Here is an 18,795-nt window from a genome sequence, read left to right as displayed (position 1 = left end):
TGTGAGAATCCAAAGTTAATTTTTCCTCAATCCTTCTTATTCATCCAAACAGTGATATCATTAATAGAGTCTGAACACTCTACAGGTACCTGGAGTCTTAATACAATAAGTTAAAATGAATAGAACTGGTTGAAGAGGGAAGTAAATTCGTTTTCTTGAAAATTTCTGGAGAATTCTGTTTATAGTGACTAGAATGCACAAGGCTGCTGACAAGTGTGAGGATATGAGGTTTGGGGTCTGGGAGAAGTAAATTATTATGACTTTCATGTCTATAGGGGCTTTTGTGTTCCCTGGGTGAGAGCAAACACCATATGTCAAAAGAATATTGGCAAGAAGACATTGTTGCTCAAACTGTTTTTTATTCATCTTTCTTTCATTACTTTTTCCATCTCCAAGGAGCGATGCATGTTCTGAGACTGCTTCTAGAGTCCGGTTCAGCCCACTCTTCCCCCTGATGTCCGACCTTCCAAATAACAGAGCAAAAGCAACCAAGTTTCCTGCTAATGACAATATGTTGTTATTAATGTTGTTTGGCAAAACACCTTGATGGAGTATTTTGGTTATGTAAAGTTCAGCCCCAGTCAGGTTCTAGAGAGGAAGCAAAATAAAAGGGATGCAGAATCTTCTTTATGTGAAACATTGTGGAAACTTGTGTGAGTAGCTCAAGAGAGGGAGTAAGGGACCAAGAAAAATTGGAAGCATTGGGCTATAAGGAAGATGGAGGGAGAGGTGGTAGCATAGAAGTATGTGTCGACCAACAGGGGTTATGGATTAGGGCTTTTAATAGTAGTAATGTTTAAAATTACCTTTTAAATTATTCACTATACTATTCAGTGCAGGAACATAAGCCCCATGAGGTACCACTGAAATGAAGTAGAGTCAACTATATATATATATATATATCTCCTTTTGTTAGCGTTTAACAAGAAATGAATATTGGGATGGGGTGGAGATCAACACATTTCTCAAAGTATCTGAGATAGATAGAGGCTTGTCTGAAAGTTGATATTTAAAGCTAAGGTTGTTCTTCAGGTCAAAGATGACTCCAGATGTCTCAGAGTCCTCGAGTAACAGACATTACCGGCTGATAGTATTACCACCAGACTTACTCTACTAATCTCTTGACCATGATCTGGTCTGTTACTTACAATGTCTGGACATGCTCAGGCTGAGGGTTGGGGGGAAACATCATATGGTCACTGTGTACATTTGGAAGAATGACTCAAACCTCCCACACTTTCATCATCTGTAAAAACCTCAAAGGATTTTTTGGGATACATAGAAAAAAATACATAAAGGACTACAGTTTGTTCTCAATAAATCCCCCTCAAGGAGTTTATCAGATGATGAGATAAGACTCATACATAAGAAAAATAACTAGCAAGGAGTATAATTTTGTACAATGTTAAGTAGCAAATGTTTTGGGGACAGGAGTTATAATGGAATAATTACTTTTTGGTTCTTCCTTTGGTAGTGTTGGGTATGAGGCGCACATTCATCACTTAGGAACACCACCAGAAAACTCTATATTTCTTCCTCAGCAATGCTAGAAAGAATAAACTAAACTCTTGAAAGTCACAAAGTAATTCCAATTCTTCTGGTGAGGATCTGGAAAATGTAGTTAGGGAAAAATGACAAGAGTGTAACAGGCTTACTACTAATTATATCACAGAGATCATCTCATGTGATTTGAGGAAAACTCACTGTTACTTAACAGCTAGCATCCATTTCCAAGAAAGCTAAACAGGATTTCTTAATCTCTATATTCACAGGAAGACTCTCTTTTGGAAATTATGATTTCCTTCTAAGGGCTTACTCTAAATTACATAAAGAATTCCTTGGAAATTAGGACTCTAAGGAAAACCGATAATGATAATACAATGATAATTACAATAAGGAGTCTTTCATTATGTGCTGACTAGCATGCAGACAGTGAGCAATTGCATTGGAAGGCAAGGATGAATGAATGTATATGAAATCATTTCAGAAACTCCCAGCTTTCCAAAAGAAATTTTACTTTTAAAGGTAGACAACAGCATAAAATAGAAGCCACATTGATATCAGGACATCCAAGACTAATGGGGAAAAATGACCATACTATCTACATAGAGGCAGGTCATTGAAGCTGATTCAAAAATTCCATTTTCTGTCAGCGGTTTGTGTGTTCACAAGGTGACAAATGACCCCAGCAAGGCTTTCGAGGTGTTGGCACCACCAGTGAGTGCCAGATGGAATGTGGTGAAAGTTCTGATTTGTACCTTTCAGACCAGAGGTACTTGCCAAAACGGATGGGTCTTTCTGGCCACCTTTTGTAAGAACAGCCACAGGTATTCAGTTGAAACTTGTGGGTGAGAAAGACATAAACAGGGTCTGTAAATTTGTCAGACCTGGAAGCCACAGGCCGTTTAGTAAATGGTAAACCCAATGGCCCAAAACAACGAGGGAGTCTTTTTTTTTTTTCATCAGAATGATCAGGCTCATTCAACAACTACTTATTGAGTGCCTACTCTCTGCCAGACATAATAGAGACTCTTATGTGCAGAGAGCCTGAAATGAGGATGCAAACCCACAAATCACCTGGGATGGTGTGGACCTAGCTGTGGGCTGCAACCTGATGGGAAAGAAGAGCCATTCCCTGGAGACATGCCCGGCAACCTGGATGTTGTATGCACAGACTCTCAGGGCTGTAGATTTTATGGGGTGAGTTTTCCAGCCTGGTTTGCTCAGGCCAAGATTTTCACATTTTAGAGGAAATGCAGCTTATGCTGTAGGCTTTCACGAACAACCCATCATCTCAGAAAGTGAAGTAGGATCACTTCTAAACTGAAATCTGAATTTCATCTTCCTGGGTTTCTAGCTTTAAATAGCAACCATTGAGTCATAAAGCTAAAAAGGATGTTAAAAGTTACTTTACTCACCACACTCTTGGTTTACACTAGTATAGAAAGATGAAAAAATCTTCCATTAAGACAGCCCTTCTGAGAAGGAGGCACTATTCCTTATTTTGGTAATCTCGTACCATATTTTGTTGACTTCCTAGTTAAGTATTTTTATTATATTTAACCCAAATCCTTCAAGCAGCATTTTATATCTATTTTAAAATACTTCGTTCCTGGATAGTGGTTGATGACAAGTGTCGTATGATAACAGTTGTCACCATGATGTTTTGTAGTTACAATTCCTCCTAATTCCTTCTCGGTAACACTAACACCTGTAAATGAATAGACTGAATGGGATGACAAGAGTAAGTTGGCCTTGAGCTCCTACTATGTCCCAGATACTAAACTCAATGTTTTATCCAGATCATTGCAATCACTCCTTAGAACAAGCATTTTAGGTTAAGATCAATCATTACCCTCATTTTAAAAAATGGGAAAACTGAGACATTCAGAGAAGGCTATACTTTGTATGACACCACAGGTGGGAAGTGGTGGAACAGTTATGTAAATATATAACAGTGCCAAGGTTTTCCAGTTAATTATAGATATAAGATTGCCTACCTTTTATGCTAATTGAGCTACATATTAAATTTAGTGTTAATTAATTGTAGAGGGCAGGAATGGGCACAGTGCAGGTTTTCTGAGCCCATGCAGACCGGGTAAAGGAGGAGTCAGAGTCCTTAGTGGGTTTTTTGCAGGTCTTTTATTGGGGTTCACCAGGCACATGGCAGGCAGGGGTGCTGGGGTGCTGGAAGGCTGGAAGTCCTCCCAGCCCCCAGCAAATCCTCACACTATCTGGGCTCTCTGGCGTTCTCTGCTGCTTCTCGGCTTCTGCTTCGGCTTCTTTGTCAGCTTCTGCTGGCGTCCCGGTGTTGCCGCCCTTAAAAAGCCCAGTCTTAGCCCAGGTGAATCCCATCTACCTATGCCCACACCCTATTCCAGGTGCCCGCCATCAGGCATGCATTCAAGACAAGGATCCATCATCTATCCTGATGGCAGAAGGGCAGAAAAGCCTGACATTTTCTTTACCCTACATTAATCAACATACTACTTTATTTATTTTAAGATTTATTTATTTATGCATACAAGAACTGGGGTATAAGCCAGAATTGCAGGGGGTGAGAGAAGTCAACAGAGTGGGGAGCAGAACAGGCGGATCTACTGAGATACACTGCTGAGGGGAGCAGCAGGCAAGGCAGGAGAGGTCTGTTGTGCCATGTGGCTGGCCCAGAATTGAACACGTGCTGCAGTGCCTGCTGATAGCTTGATAGCTTTACACCCTGTGCCACCAGGGAGGCCCAACAAAGCACTTTTAAAAATAAACTTGTACATGTTCTGTTTAATGCCCATTTATCATTCAAGTGTTTGCAAAATCAAGAGATAATTTTTCAATGCTCTTTTACCATTTTTCCAAATATAAATTCTTTTTAAAAAACCTTTGTTTAATCTTCAACTTCAAATCCACAAACCTAATGATTGGTCATATAGCTAATACTTTTGCAATTTTCTTTGGACATACAAGCTTTTATATCCATCTGTTTAAGCCAGAAGCTCCCAGTCTTGGCTGAGTATTGGAATCCCTTAGGGGAGCTTTTAAGGATCTTGATGCCTGCACCACACCCAAGACCAATTAAATTAGAATCTCTGTGAGTAATATCCAGGTGATTACAATGAGCATCCAAGGATGAAACCACCAATTTAAATAATTCTCCCCAGGGCTTTCCCTGTATATCCATTACACCTGTGGCCAACTTTAGCTTCACTCATGTAGCTAGAAATATTAGTTGCCCAATTCAAAACCCATTCCTAAGTGCCATCTCATTACCTCCCTGTCATGTAGAAGCTGAAGAAGCTAAATGCTCTCTTTCCCAGACTACCTTGAAAATGGAGGAGTATCCACCACAGTTATGGCCAATGACAAGAAAGTGACAGTCAATTAATGGTTTCTGGGAAGCCCATACATCCAGATTTATTCAATGAGTTAGTCAATTCAGGTAGTTGAATTTTTCACTTTTCATCTGAATGTTTATATTTTCATGTGAATGTGTTTGTAGGCCTAGAATGAGTGCATGACTTGAAACAAAGGTAATTTGAATGAAAAATCAAGGGAAAATGTCATCTTTTTTATGGTTGCCTTAGACTCTTTATTTTTTTCCCTCATAGAGACTTTGGAATGTCTATGAGGAAAAGTGTCCTAAAGATAAGGCAAAACCTAAGGAATAGGAGAGCCCTAAGATTTTTTTGAGATTCTGGGTGGGGGTGTGGAGAAATAATCACCTTTAAAATGTTGAACAGAATTTTCATGCTTGACAAATAATAGCTATAGGAAGAAACCAAAGGGATTATAGGAAATTGGGGTTTCAAGGTAGCAAAGTGATACTTAATGTGTGCATGTGTTTGCTATTTTTATGTAACTTTTTATTGATGTATAAGATGCATGTAAAAATTGCACTTATTGTAGAATTTCAAGGATTTTCACAAATGAACACATCTTTGTGCCTCACAGCTAGGGGAAGAAACAGAATTTAAAAAAACCACTAATTCTCCATTCCGTTGACTACTACTCAGCCAAGGATAACCACTAGGCAACCATTTCTTCTTTTTTTTAAACAACACAGTGTGTGGAAGCACAAGGTCACCCCCTCTGTTTTTACCTGCTCACTATTGAGATAGGGAAGTCCAACCTGTTCCGTGGCACATTTAATTATGGGAAAATGAAAAGAAAGAAATAAAATCCAGACCAACGAAGCAAAGATTTAAGTTGGCATCGCTTTCCATATTACTGTGATGCTGGCAGATACTCAATAAACATATCAGCATTGTTAAAATGATTTATTAGCCAAATGGTTGAATGTAAAATATTACCAATACAGGTGTCATCATTGATCTTTCTTGGGTCTCACTGCTGAAGAATGGGGCTGCTAGATGATTTCAACAAACAATCCTTGACAGCAAACCAAAGGCAACAAGGCACAGGGACAGACAGCTGACAAATGCAGTATGGGGCCATTAAAGCATGTGATGAATTTGCCAGGAAAGTATATATTTGTGCAAGAGGTGAGCTCATATCTCCCATAAATTTGTCAGCCGTGACACAGTGCTCTCCGGCTTGGCATGAGTAATGCTTTGCTATTTGCTGCCTTTGTCTGGCAAAAGCTCTATCAGTCACTCCAGGGTTATTTACAAAGAAACGTGTCTATCAGTTACAAGGACATGACTTTGCCGCTAAAAGATAACAAAAGAGGAAATCAGGCAGTGGCCTCTCAGCTAGGGATGCGTCTTTTCCAGACAAGCCCTGGACTGGAATGAATCAGATGGACGGCAATTGGCCGGGCTGGCCCTGTGCCTGGCATGACCAGCCTTAGTACATTTATCCACACTGATTAGATTAGAAATTATTAATAGGGGGCTACGGAGTAGAGCAAAAGGTCATTTAGAGTTTAATTCTGTTCTCAGATAACTTCATTTCGGCTGATGGGATTGTTATTGTAGGGTTTTATATGTTTATAGGAAACAATATACTCAATAATGAAGTCGTGCCTCCTTCTGCAAGGTCAGGAAAGCTATTGTGTAGCTAGATTGAAGTCTTCACAATTGTGTTAATTAAGTAACAGTGATTGGGCTTGGTCTCCTCTTGAAATGCATTTAAGGGCCTAAAAGCTGCTGAGAATGTATTCTTTCAATATAAATATATAGAAAAGCAAGTGAGACCAGAAACCAGCCTGCGATTGAGTAAACAGAAGAGCTGACACGAAGCTTTTACTTAAGGAAGACAGGAGCCTGGTTGGCAGTTGTAACTTCTTGCTGCATAAATACAAATGTCTTGTCAGTTTAGGATTAAATGTAACAGGTCCCTTTTTCTTTACTCAAGTCCTGATGAATCTGGAAGATGAAGTTAGAGAATTTGATGTTGATGGCACATTATGTCTCATCAGTTATCTTATTCACTCGCAGACCTGACTGGGCTAGATGATCAGTTGCAGTAATGGCCATGTCCTTCTCTGATAAAGGGCCATTTCCTTGGTCTTGCCTAATAGACCAGGGCCTTTAGTGACAGGGAGTTCAACTCTGTCCTCCTCTATGAATTCCCTCCTTTGTCAGGTTCATAAGCTAGACATTGAAATTTGCTGAAGGTGGTTGTTTCAAGAGACATAATTTCCTTCTAAAAAGCTAAAAAATAATTTATTTTACTTGAATAAGTACATGGAAAGCAGTTTAGTGTCATATATTTCTTAAAGACCACAGTAGACTGCTGGGTCCTCTTTGTAAGCGAATCACCTTCAATTTGGCTCTAGATGTGGTAATATCTTGGTAAGGGGAGAGTTTAAAGTGAAGCTTGGTAACTGATGATTGAGTATTATCTTTCCACCCCTTCCCAAAATCCCCCCCCCACCACTATGACCCCACACACACACTTATGCAATAAAACCACCATTCTGACATAGAACTTAGTTTTCCCAGTAGGAGGAGATTATATCTTCATTAATATAAGTTTCTAAACATAATTCTAAGGCACTGTTTGTTTGTTTTTTTCTAAGAAGGATTTTGTGCCTTCAGAGACATTTGGCAATGTCTGGAAAAACTTTTTTGATCGTAGCCACTGGATTGGGTGGAGGGTGCTGCTGGCGTCTAGTGGTAAAGGCCAGGTTGCCCATTTTACAATGTACAGGATTGCCCCACAACAAATAATCAACTGCCCTAAAATGGTCAAGTGCCAAGATTGAGGAAGCCTACTCCAAAAACCCTGAGAATCAATGAACAATGAACGAGGACATGGAAGAGATTAATCTCTCTAGGGAAGGTAGTACCATACAGAGTTTGTGTTTAGAAAGAAATCTATAATCATGACATTAGAAACAAATAATCACATTAAGATTTGTAGAATAAAATATTTCTTATAAAACCACTCATGTTAGTTAAAACATGGGAGCTGGAAAATATTTGCTCTTTTGTTGTTGTTAAAAAATGTACCATATAGGGCCTCCCTTGATGGCGCAGCTATTGAGCGCTGGGCTGCAAAGCTGCCTGCCGTCTCTGCAGCGCCGGTTCGATCCCCGGCTGCCTGCGAGGGTCCCACATGGTGTACAGACCTCTCCTGCCGTGCCCACTGCTCCCCTCAGCAGTGTCCTCCGTCTGCCTGTTCTGCTCCACGCTCTGGCTCTGGTGAATTCTCTCACCTTCCCGCGCTTCTGACTGTACCCAGTGCTTGTATAAATAAATAAAGAAATCTTTAAAAAAAAAAAATGGGTACCACATAGTTGTAGAGTTACTATGGAGAGTCATGTGAAGGCTGAAAATGTTTAGAATAAACATGAATGAGGTGGTATGATCCATGAGGAGAAAGGCTGAGCTGAAATTCCAAATATCTAATCTTCCCCTGCCATCGGCTAAACGTGAGCCTGGATAAGTGATTAACCCATCTGAGCCTCAGTTGCTGATCCTGACCAGATACTGTGATGGAAAATTTTGACATCATTCTTTGGCTATTCCTTCTTCTTTGGCCAAAGTCATTGCCAAAACAGGGATTTCTCCTTAGCTTCCCTTCTCGCAGTCATCTCTTTACAATCTGACTGGTCTGACTTTAGGTTAGGCTCATGTTTGTTTTAAGCTGGGCTGTTGCAGTGGTGTCCTAGCTGATGTTCTCCCCTTGGACATATCCAATAAAATGCTACTATCTTGTCTGCTCAAACTGTTACTTTGTTTATGGTACTTTTCAAAGACTTCAATGCCTGTGTGGTAAGAGTCACCCTTGGTGAAATGACTCCTTTCCTCTCGAATCTGTGATAGTGGTCCTAGGTGTCTTCCCTGCTTGGATTTTTGCTGTCCCCATAACATGATTGTACTTGCTGCCTTCTTCAGATCAGCTTATGCTAGCACAATAATCTTCCTCCCAAGCCATCGTTCAGAAGCACCCTCCTGTCTGGCATCTTCCTTCCCAACTGTTATCTTTCAACCTTCTTTTAAATTTAAGTTTCCATAATTGAGAATGGATACTATGATTTCCAGTGATAACTCTGGAAATGTACTTACTGTTTGCAGAATGTACTTACTGTTTACATGTACTTACTGCAGAATGTAAATGGTACTTATCTTATTTGACCTTGTATATCTATAGCTATCCATATATTATATATATATATATATATATATATACACATTGATGTGTATATATAATTTTCTCCTCTCTTCATTGATATCTTTAACCCCCTCTCAGTTGTCCAAAGGGAAAGTGACATTAAGCTACCACACTGAGGGAGGGTTTAACTGGACTCATGAGGGGATTTGATGGGAAAAGTAAAGAGACATTTTGTACCATCTTCTGGATTCACTGCATAGATATGATTGACTAAGACACTCTGGAAGATAGAGATGTATTTAACCATATAAACAAAAATATAAAGTCTTTCCAATCAGGTTGCTAGCTTTCTCATGGCATTCACGATGCCCAAACTCTTTGTGTCCTCTGAATTTTGCCGTAGTTGGTGTCCAAATGATGATTATATGGTTGCTTTTATTTTGCACATTCTTTTCTATGTCAAAAGTATTTATGAAGTGAGATAAAAATAGTACCCAGCTTGAGACACTTTTTAGTTACTGTAGGAAACATTGAAAGTTATACTTTGCATTTAGAAAAATGTATATATACATATAAATATCTGTTTAAATATGTCTTATGGCCAAAGAATATAATTTTCCTGGGTGTCTTAACTGACTCTTATTAAACATTCCAAAGAATGGATTCCACTGACTTCCTAAAGTTAACTGAAATTCTCAGATTTTGATATGGAGTTGGAGAAGATTGCCCACCTTGCTTGGTAGCTGTTTCTAGTGAGCTGGCTGAGACACAGATACCGCTGGATGATTTATAGATAAAACTGACTGGTTTATGGAGGCACATGCATCAAAGTATTATTTTCATCTTTTTCCTTTTGACTTAAGTATACTTAAGTCAATGTAGTCCAATAGCTTTTACTGGTGCAGCTGTCTGCTTTAGTTCTCCTGTGTTTGCTCTTACTTCCTTCGTAGGTCCCCAAAACTTTATCCTTTGTATATTAGAGGGTAGTATCTCTATCGACATGTTACAGTATTCACTCCAACTCTTGACTGTGATGCTTTTTTGAAAAAGTGGATTGCCATAGTTAGATATGTTTCTTCATTGTTACCTGAGTTGATCTGTTTCTAATCTGTGCCGTTGTTCTTGCTGTTCTGCTCAAACTAGAATGCTCACTTGTTAAGGACCAGGAAAAAGACTAATTTTTATAAAGTAAAAATCAAAATCAACAAGCAACTATAAACCAGGGACACACTGAGGCGGGCAGGGGAGGAGGGATTAGGGTCAAAACAAGAGGAGTGGAAATTGCATGGGGAATATAACCAAGATGAAAATGCCTACATTGTACAAAAATATGAAAAATGATGTAAAAATATATAATTTTTTAAAAAGCGCAGCATAACTTAATGCAGTGGTTCTCAGAGTGTGGTACCTGTACCTGCAACATTAACATCAAGAACTTGTTAAAAGGCAAAGATCCAGATCTCAACCATTGAATCAGGAGCGCTGGGCCTGGGACCAGCAATCTAAGTTTTTCCTAGCCCCTCAGGACATTCTGATTCAAAATCTGCAAAGAGCTGATGAGACTCAGCAACAACAAAGAAAATAATCCAGTCAAAAAATGGGCAGAAGAGCTAAAAAGAAACTTCTCTGAAGAGGAAATGCAAATGGCCAACAGACATATGAAAAATGTTCAACATCACTTGTAATCAGGGAAATGCAAATCAAAACTACCATGAGATACCATCTCACACCAGTGAGAATGGCACATATTAAAAAAACTAGCAACAACAAATGTTGGCGAGGATGTGGAGAAAAAGGAACTCTTGTGCACTGTTGGTGGGAGTGCAAACTGGTCCAACCACTATGGAGAGCTGTGTGGAGATTTCTGGACCTACTAAACATAGAGCTTCCATATGATCCAGCAATTCCACTCCTAGGTATTTACCCAAAGGACACAGAAACATCAATTCCAAAGAGCACCTGCACTCCTATGTTTATAGCAGCACTGTTTACAATAGCTAAGCTTTGGAAACAACCCAAATGCCCAAAAATAGATGACTGGATCAAGAAGATGTGGTACATATATACCATGGAATATTACTCAGCATTCAAAAAAGATAAACACATGCAATTTGCAGCAACATGGATGGCACTGGAAGGGATCATGCTCAGCGAAATAAGCCAAAAAGAAAAAGAAAAATACCGGATGGTCTCACTCATAGCAGGAATCTAGAAAACTTAAATAAGGGACCAGGAAAATGAATAACTATAAGAAAGTGAAAATCAAAATCAACAAAAAAACTATGAACCAGAGACACTTTTTGGGGGGTGGGGGCGGGAGGGGAAGGATTGGGGTCAGAATGGGGCGTTTGCAATTGTATGGGGAATATAAAAATAAAATTTAATATTTAAAAAAAAATAAATAATAGTAGATATTTACATGAAAAAAAAAAAAAAAAAAAGTAAATTTGAAAGTTTGTGGCTTGTTACCCATATGAACCTGGGAACAGACTGCCTGCAGGTATTGAAGCTTCAAGTTATGTAATCTTCTTCCTTTTTCTCATCAATGAATGGGATAATAGTAGTACCATCCATATTTTGTTTTATGAGATTAAACTGAGATAATACATGGGAAACGTTTAGCAAGACTCGGCAGCTAATGATCCCTTCATAAGTTTTAGCTATTATTCAAATTTTGCCCATTCTCCAGTCTTAGAGCATCTCTTCCTTTTGGTCATTTTTCCAGCCATTTCTGAGCCGGCCTCGCTCCGCTCTCTGGAATGCTCCTGCCATTCTCTTCAACTGGAAATATTACCACATTAGCAGGGGAATGAGGCATCTGTTTTTCTGTAGTCAAATATCGAGTTTCCCCTCACACATTTATTTTTCCTGAAAAAAACAAACCCAGTGATCAGAAAACATAGAGATAGTACAATACTTTTAATTTTTTCTTAGGTCTGATTTCTATTTCAGCTATAATCTAATTTCCTATGGCATGCATGATTTTTTTCATATCAGACCTTGAGAATGTGAACCAGTACTTGTTTTTGTCCCTGGTATAATTGATAAGTGTATGGATAAGAGTGTGTTTTCAACCTGTCTTTAGTGATGAATCATTCTTTTTTGTTCTAGATGCTTCTGGACTAGTTATCCTGTGTCATTTCTAACCGGTGCCAGTTTTTGACAAATGATAGCAGAAAGGCACAGTGTGCTACTTCGGGTTGCTATTTTCCCTGAGTGTTTGGATATAATGATTTTAGAGATGGCCACATGGCTAATGAGTCTCACCCTCAGGAGCTCAGCATGGAGGGGAATCTGACTAGCCTATCAGACACCTTCTTTGAAAATGTTGGAAGTGCAAGAAAGCAAGATGAATGGACATTTGTGTATCATATTCTTTGAGAATTGAATAGAGGATTTATAGTGTTCCCTGACTTGACACACTTCACACTTGTCATGTTGGCACATTGCATTATACTCTGCTGCCCATGGGGCTTTTGATGATGTTTCAGAAACAGGTAATAGATGTCTCTGCGCTGTATCCATACATTTGCGGAGAAAGATCCAATATTAAAAACAAAGGTACAATAGAAGCCATCCTATCAACTAAATACAAACCCCTACCTCTGCTCTCTGCCGTCATTCCTTCCTCGACATGTACACAGTCTTTTTCCAACTAGAGGTGATCCACCTGAAGTGAAAGGTAGCTCATAATCAGTACTATTTTTCTATGCACATCTATTTGGGTTTTAACAATTGGCAACTACTCTTATGGCAGTCATAGCACAATATAAAGAACACTGGTTCTTTATAGTCATGATTAAGTCTCATGGACTCTCCTTTATAATTCTGATTTGCCTGTGGACCTGCCGTGTGTGAGCTAGGATGAATCTCTTAATATCCCAAGTGCCTCATCTAGCACTTCAGCACAAGGATTCCCGACTAGCTTACTTCTAGGAAGGAACACATGAGACCTTGTTTTGAAATGCATTGAAGTGAGAGAAAACTGCCTATGTAACTATTCATGAATGTAATGTAATGTTGGAATGTAAATATATTTACCCTCAATTTTATAGACAGAGAAACAGAGCTTTTAAAAAAGCAAGTGAGATTTTTTCTTTTTTTACAGTTTTTTCATTGAAGTAACAATACATTATAATATTATATGCTTCAAGTGTGCATCATGAAGATTCAGCATATACATCTGCAAGGAGCACTGTAAGTGATGGACAGTGAAGGTCTGCATTCCTGTAATCTAGCCTTTAGTTGGAGTGCCCTGAGATTATAGTATCTGCTTTAAACTGACACCCCATGTTCAGAGTCATTGCAGCCTGGGGCAGTGAGGAACTGGCAACAGCTATACTGCACTCGATGTTAAAGGCCATTTGTCCAGCTTTCAGGTAGAAATCTGCAGGCATCCTGAAAGAGAAGGGCCCCATTAGTGACTGTTATTAAATTTCCCACAAACCAGGTAGGAGAGAGGCCACAGGTAGATTTATTTTTATTAAGGAAAAGTTTTCAATGAGTATTTTCTTTTTTCATGCCTGGTATCTTATTTGCAGTAAGTAAGCAATCTTACTTGCTGTGACCTGAGAATCTTACTTGCTGTATGCAAGCAATAAACACTGTATGTTTACTACCTTTTGAGAAGTTAGGACCCTGATACTTGCAGGTCTTTTTATATCTGTGTCCTGTTTTCCTCATTAATGTATCATTAAGAGCAGAAGCTTTAAGTGTCACTTCTTTGTCATCATCCCAAGTCTTCTAGTTCAATGTTTGTACTTACCAACTTCAAGTGGAGACAGACTGAAATCTGGACTAAGAGGAAGACCAAAAAAAAAAAAAAAAAAAAATCTCTGAGACTATACTATCTAATCTTGCCTCCCAAATAAACTAGGATTCCTTTTAGGCAATGTCTGCCAGAACTAACTGTACATATTTTCCAAACCCAATATTCTTTTCCTATTTAGAGATTTTGCCTGTTTCTTGTTAAGTCTTCATGTTATATCTAGCAATGTTGGAGTAGCAGACATTTTTTTCTTTCTGCAATCACCCTTCCAGCAGATAGTCTAGCACCTTCTCTTCTATGTTTATGTCACAGTGGTAATAACAGTTTCCTCAAGTGGATTTTGAATCATGGGACAAGTCCTGAAAAATATGCTAACAGAAATTCACAGGAGGCAGTAATGGTGGAAAGAGTGAATTTATAGACCTACTGGCATCTCAATCTCAGCCACAGATATCATTTGGTTAGCACTTGAATCACTAAGTTATCCTGTTGAGTTCATAAGAAGGGTGCATGTTATGTTTAATAGTATAGCATTGTTTTTTGTAAACAAGTCAAAGTGATTTGATCTTTGCATATGCTGGCAATACCTTTGCATTTCTTAGGTAGTGGTATTAACAAATTATGTAAATATTTAGCAGCTTAAAACAATATAGGTTTACTACCTCAGTTTTTATGGCTTAGGAATCCAGGCACAGATTAGTTGGACTTTTCTTCAATGCCTCTTATAAGATTGTAAGTAAGATGTTAGACCAGGGGCTGCATTCTCATCTGAAGACTGGATTGGGGAAGGCTGTGTTCCAAGTTCACTCTCATGATACAATCAGTGGTAGGATTTGGTTCCTCTCAGGTATTGGGCTGATGATGCTTTCAATTCTTTGCTGGTTATGGACTGAAGGCCACCCTCAGTCCTAGATATGTGGACCTCCTCTGTGGCACGGCACTTGTTTCATCAAAACATGTGAGCCTAGAAGGCAGCAAAGAAAATCTGCCAGCAAGATGAGAGTAACAATATTTTGTAACCTAATTATAGAAGTGATATCCTATTTCTTCTCACCTTATTTTATTTATTAGATGCAGTTCACCCACTGACAGCTGATTAAATAGAAAAGGTATGATATATAGACACAAGGAAATGTATACTCATCTATACAAACACAAAAAAAATACAATCCTGCTATTTGCAACATGGATGGGCCTAGCAAGAATTATGCTTAATAAAAGAAGTCAGAGAAAGTCAAACACTGTATGAATTCGCTCATATGTTGTACATAAAGAATCCCCCCCCAAAATGAAATAAATAAAACAAAAATGAAACTTTAAGTGATTACCAAAAGGGAAGTGGAGGGGAGGGTAAATTGGGTAATAGAGATCAATTAAGGTAAAGGATGGAATTAGACTTTTAGTGTAGATATACATGTTATAGTAAGTATAGTTGTTGATATATAATGATGTATAGTTGAAATGAATACACTGTTATAAACTGATAAAAAATTTTAAATCACCAATGGTCAATGGTTGGATTGACCATGCCTATATAATGAAGTCTCCATAAGAATCCAAAAGGATAGGTTAGGAAAGCCTCTCAGGTGAATCAGAATGCTTCCATCTGCCACTGTACCAGGCTCCAAACTTTAAGGGAACAGAAACTCCTGCATCTGTGATTTCACCCTATGTGTGTTGTCATCTACCTGTTAATCTACCTGTTAATTTGCAAGTTCATAATACCCTTTGTATAAACCAGAAATATCATAAGTAAAAAAGAAGCAGCAGCAAGTGACTAGGCACAACCAACCTATCTTCATATCTTTTCTTAGAGGGCCTCAGTGTCATTTGGGGATTTGGATAAAGATACTCTAAAGTCTTTAGAAGAGATGCATACAATAATATTGGAAGACTGTCATTTGATGAAAAGAGCTAGTTTTAAAGAGCTTCCGTTTCTCTCTATTATATGCTACTATCTTATGTCATGAACTGATTATTTCCTGCTGTGTTTTTCTCCCCATCTATTCTGTATACCTCAGTTACAATAATATTAATCTGACCACATCACTCCTCTATTTAAAACCATGAAATAATATGCAGGGGTTGTCATGACATAGCATCAGGTGAGCAGCACAGGGTTACATATACTATATAATACTGCATTTATACACAAAGCATATATCCTATGGGATACTCAGGAAATTTGTTACCTGTGGTTTCCATGGCTAAGGAAAGGAAGGGAGAGAGACTTTCTTTTTAGTTATAAATGTTGTACACTATTACTTGTTGTGCCTTGTAACTATGACCTAATTAAAAATCAAAACTAAACATCCATGGCCATGAATACCTTTAAGAACAATTCAAATTCTTAACCTGTTAAACCCTTGTGATTGGCCACTTTCCCCACTTTTTATCATCTCCAGCTACTCCCTCTACCCCTACTGCCACCCCCATATACAATCTGCTGGTCTTGTTGCCTCCCAGGCATACTTATCTGCAGCCATGTGCCACAGTTTACTCCTGCAAACATACAGAGCCAAGTGTGCGCCTGTAATTCCTGCACCTTTGTCCCACCTATCCCTTCTTCGCAGGACCTACGCCAGTCTTCACCCAGCTCATTTCTACTCATTCTCCAGGAAACACTTCCCAATTCCTCCATTAGAGACATTTGCCATTTCTTTGTGCAAATTTTGATCATAACATTTATTGCATTATATTTGCAGCAGGTACCAGGCCCAAGCTATACACTCGGGGATATAAACAACAACAACAAAAAAATGCTTTTTTTCTATAAACTTAATTTCTAGTACAATTCATATTTTAGGTCAGGCTTCCCAGAAATAAACCCTGAGAGGAGCATTTGTGTGTAAGCGATTTATGAGGAAAGTACTCCCAGAAGAAACCAAGAAGGAGAAGAAAGTACTCCCAGAAGAAACCAAGAAGAAGTTAAAAAGAAGCAGGAGTGGTAAGGAGAAGACATCAAGCAGGAGTACAGTTTCAGGCAAAGTCCCAGGGAGGGTGATTTCAGTCAGATCCTGTAGGGAAACATACTCTATAGGAACTCATAATCCTGGCTCAGAGTTTATTGTTTGTCTCTCCTAATAAAATATCAGCTCCGAGAGGGTGGGAGCCTTTTTTTCTTGTTCATGGATATATTCCAAGCAATTAGAACAGTGCCTGCAAATAGTAGTCATTTGTTGAAAATGAGTTAATAAACTGCAAGCCTCTCCATGAATTGCAGAGCATATTCATTTATTCATTAAACAATTTATCAACACCTATTTATGTCCCAGGCACTATTTTTGGGCCTAGGAATATAATAGTGAACAAAAAAAGCTAATATTAACTGCCCTTGTGAAGCTTCTAATGGGAAATATGGGAACTGGGTACAGGGAAGATCTCTGAGGACATCTCAGCCCCATCTACAAAGATACCTCTAGTGATTCCATCCTGACCTGGGTGCAAAGGGCCACATGAGACCTACTACCTCCCAAAGCTTTCCCTTGCTGATCTCATCCAGCCTCATCCTGTAAATACCTGCTACCTGCTGATAACACCAAATTTGTTTCTCCCCTAAGAGCTGTCTTCCAAAAGCCAGACTCATGTCGCCAAGTTGCCCAAAGGGAAGGTATAGTCTTCTCTGTCTTTGGGATCTTTCTAAAACTTTTGTTACATGAACTCACATAAGCTCTCAACCCTTTTGCTTCTCTCTTCCCTCTCCTCTCAGACTAGGGGATCTTCACTCCCTGAGAGAGTGGTAGCTGGAATGGGCTGAAGGAAGAGGGCTACACAGTTCCAGCATCAAGCTGAATTCTTCCAAACCTACTGTTTACATAAGCCCTAGCTCCTTTAGACCCTTGACTTTGGGTGATAAGATTATTTCTCAAATATGACTGTAGTACAGTTAAATGAGTTAATATATGTCATGTAAATGTTGGCGATGATTATTCCCTCCTCTAGAAACCCCCCCCCACACACACACCCCACTCTTGCCTTTGTCAACCTGTTTAACTTCTGCTTCCTGACCCTAGGTTCTTTAGCCTGAAGTAAGAACTGGCCTAAGCAATTGACATATATTAACTCATTTAACTGTACAACAGCCATATCTGAGAAGTAATATTAGTACCCATTTTCCTGTTACAGAGATGAACAAAAGAGAAACTGGAAGAGTCAGTGTGACTTGATCACACTGACCCTAGATTTTGTATGTTAAAACATTATATGAAATAAATGATCAGTTACAAGTTGTCAATTTAATAAAACCTCGGAAAAGTTCTGATATCTAGTTTGGATGAAAGAAGGGACACAGAGTGTAAAGGAATTATAGGGAATAAAACAAAATCAGCTAATATATCTAAATATTATTCCACATTGTATTGGAATTAGCTATTTAAGTGTCTCTCTCCCTGTTTTATTTTAGGAATCTTTGAGTGCTTAAACCTGAGCTTCATTCGAATAATCTTTGCAATAGCTTAGTGTGATATCTGATCCACAATCGATAAGCTGGTTGAACTAAACTGATGACATCTGAACACTCTTCATCTCTATTTTTATTTCCTAGCAAGAAAAGGCAGTATATGGTTGTCCATAAGGGCCTTGACTCAATCCAGACTGCCGGGTATAAAATTTGAGTTCTTTCCCTTATTAACTCTTTAATCTTGATCAAGTCCCACTGACCCTCTTCCAGCTCACTTTTTTGTTCATCTCTGTAACAGGAAGTGGGTGCTAATATTACTTCTCAGATATGGCTGTTGTGCAGTTCAATGAGTTAATATATGTCAATTGCTTACGCCAGTTCTTACTTCAGACTTGCACGTTAAGTATTAGCTATGATTATTCCCTCTCCTACAATCTCCCCACCTCTTGTCTTTGTCAACCTGTTTTAACTTCTGCTTCCCAATATCCTTGAACTGTCCTTTAGAAAGACTCAGGTGTTCTCCCACAGAGTAGCCTTTTCCCTCAGGCGAAGCTGAATGCTGCTCCTTTATGCTTCCCCTTTAGCTCTGTATTCTTCGACCATTTATAGGACA

Source organism: Talpa occidentalis, unplaced genomic scaffold (assembly GCF_014898055.3).
Source record: "Talpa occidentalis isolate TD23 unplaced genomic scaffold, MPIMG_talOcc4v2.1 talOcc4.5, whole genome shotgun sequence".
Lineage (NCBI taxonomy): Eukaryota > Metazoa > Chordata > Mammalia > Eulipotyphla > Talpidae > Talpa > Talpa occidentalis.
The sequence above is the reverse complement of the archived record's forward strand: the minus strand, read 5'-3'. Positions refer to the sequence as shown.